Source organism: Macrobrachium nipponense, chromosome 32, assembly GCF_015104395.2.
Source record: "Macrobrachium nipponense isolate FS-2020 chromosome 32, ASM1510439v2, whole genome shotgun sequence".
Taxonomy (NCBI): domain Eukaryota; kingdom Metazoa; phylum Arthropoda; class Malacostraca; order Decapoda; family Palaemonidae; genus Macrobrachium; species Macrobrachium nipponense.
In genome coordinates, this window is record NC_061094.1 from 69,925,837 (window position 1) to 69,929,022 (window position 3,186).

A 3,186-nucleotide genomic window follows, 5' to 3' on the forward strand; every position below is an offset into this window, starting at 1 on the left:
AAATTAATGAAGCTGATATTGTGCAGGCAATTAATGAAATTAAAAATGGAGCTGCTGCAGGGCCGGATGGAGTCCCTGCTATTTTGTTAAAGAAAGTAGTTCATTCTATCGCAAAGCCACTTGCAATATTATTAAGACAAGTGTAGATACAGGCAAGATTTATGATGAGCACAAATTAGCATATATCACCCCTACTTTCAAAGTGGATCAAGACTAGAGGCAAGTAATTATAAGGCCTGTGAGTCTAACATCACATATTATGAAAGTGTATGAAAGGGTAATGAAGAAAAAATATTATGAAACATTTAATAAAAAATAATTTGTTTAATATAGGACAACACGGTTCGTACCCGGAAAAAGTACACAAACCCAACTGTTAGTCCACCGTGAGAACATATTCAAAAATATGAAAAGCGGAAATGAAACGATGTGGTTTATCTAGACTTTGCAAAAGCTTTTTGACAAAGTAGACCATAATATATTAGCAAAGAAAATTAGAAAACACAATATCGTAGATAAAGTAGGAAGATGGTTAAAAGAATTTTTACACAACAGAAAACAGATAGTTTATTGCAAACGATGAGAAATCGGATGAAACCAAGGTAATATCCGGTGTGCCACAAGGTACGGTTGCTAGCTGCAATATTGTTTGTTATTATGATTGAAGACATAGACAGTAATGTTAAGGATTCGGTAGTGAGTAGTTTCGCTGATGACACAAGAATAAGTAGAGAAATTACTTGTATGAAGATATGGAACGCTCTACAAAGAGACCTTAACAAAGTATAATGATTGGGCAGAGGTAAAATAGGATGGTATTTAACTCTGATAAATTTGAATCAATAAATTATGGAGACAGAGAAGGAAGCTATATGCATATAGGGGACCTAATAGTGAGACAATCACAAATAAGGAAGCAAGTTAAAGACCTTGGTGTGATGATGATAGGAACATGTTATGCAATGATCAATAGCAATTCTGTTGGCAAAATGTAAAGCAAAATGGGAATGTTGTTACGGCACTTCAAAACAAGAAAAGCTGAACACATGATTATGCTTTATAAAACATATGTTCGTAGTCCACTTGAATATTGCAATATGATATGGTACCCACACTATCAAAAGGATATTGCACAAATAGAGAGTGTACAAAGGTCCTTTACAGCTAGAATAGAAGAAGTTAAGGACCTAGAACTACTGGGAAAGACTACAATCCTTAAAATTATATAGTCTAGAAAGGAGAGAGAACGCTACATGATAATTCAGGCATGGAAACAGATAGAAGGAATAACAGAAAATATCATGGAACTAAAAATATCAGAAAGAGCAAGCAGAGGTAGATTAATAGTGCCCAAAACTATACCAGGAAAAATAAGGAAAGCACACAGGACATTAATCCACTACGCACCAGCATCGATAATGCAGCGTCTATTCAATGCGTTGCCAGCTCTCTAGAGGGAATATATCAGGAGTGAGCGTAGATGTGTTTAAGAATAAGCTCGACAAAATATCTAAGCTGCATCCCAGACCATCCAAGATTGGAAGATTGGCAAAATATACCGGAAGATGTAACTAGCAACTCTCTGGTAGACATTAGAGGCGCCTCACACTGAGGACCTGGGGCAACCCGAACGAACTGGTAAGGTCTGTAAGGTAAGGTCCTTTAAGGGAAGCTGCTACGCTCACTATCACAGTCGTAACGATGACCCATTTGTAATTACAATGAAAAAAAATTTTTTTTTTTTTTAAAAAAAATTTTTTTTTTTTTTTGACGAATTACTTACAGTCCTTTTAATAAATTTTTTTTTTTTTTTTTATCTAAATATCTTTTATTTTGACCCTAAGGCTGAATAGGAAGTGAATACCTAGCTTTAAAAGGTTCAAAATAGCGATGTTATAGGAATGGCTTTCCACTATATAGTACTCAAGTATCAATGATGCATTGACCTCTTATATATATTCAGGATATAGATTGCTTCCCTCTCCTCCTCCTCCTCCTCATCCTCTCTATCCTCCTCCTCCTTCCTCTCCTCCTCCTCCTCCTCTCTATCCTCCTCCTCGCAAATGGAAATATTGCCCTTCAAACTAATTAAGAGTCAGCTGATGTTCAGAAAACTTTGACGTACCCAACTTTTTTGAAGGTTCGAGGTGAGAGAGAGAGAGAGAGAGAGAGAGAGAGAGAGAGAGAGAGAGAGAGAGAGGCGGTTGCATTCTTCAAGCACGCCTAAGGAAGGATCCAAAACTGAAGAAGGAAAGAATTAAGGAGACATCTCTCTCTCTCTCTCTCTCTCTCTCTCTCTTTGAGGCTGTTTGCTTGTAGGTTTGTCTGGCTCTCTCTGTGGCGTGAATGAATTCCCATTATTTTTATTATTATTATATTTTTTTTTTTTTGCTCTATCACAGTCCTCCAATTCGACAGGGTGGTATTTATAGTGTGGGGGTCCGGGTTGCATCCTGCCTCCTTAGGAGTCCATCACTTTTCTTACTATGTGCGCCGTTTCTAGGATCACACTCTTCTGCATGAGTCCTGGAGCTACTTCAGCCTCTAGTTTTTCCAGATTCCTTTTCAGGGATCTTGGGATCGTGCCTAGTGCTCCTATGATTATGGGTACGATTTCCACTGGCATATCCCATATCCTTCTTATTTCTATTTTCAGGTCTTGATACTTATCCATTGTTTCCCTCTCTTTCTCTTCAACTCTGGTGTCCTATGGTATTGCGACATCAATGAGTGATACTTTCTTCTTGATTTTGTCAATCAATTATTATTATTATTATTATTATTATTATCATTATTATTATTATTACATGTTCCTTATAAATGTGTAATATAATAATAATAATAATAATAATATAATAATAATAATAATAATAATAATAATAATAATAATAAAATTTTATTTATTTATTATTTATTATTATTATTATTATTATTATTATTATTATTATTATTATTATTATTATTATCCGCGAATTAAGTGATTTTATTCTCGATATCATAACCATCATTAGAGTCATCGTATATTCGTAGGGAGAGAGAGAGAGAGAGAGAGAGAGAGAGAGAGAGAGACCTTACCTTACATCTTGTTCGTGTTGCCCCAGGTCCCTCAGTGTGAGGCACCTCTAATGTCTACCATTAGAGAGAGAGGAGAGAGAGAGAGAGAGAGAGAGAGAGAGAGAATATCCC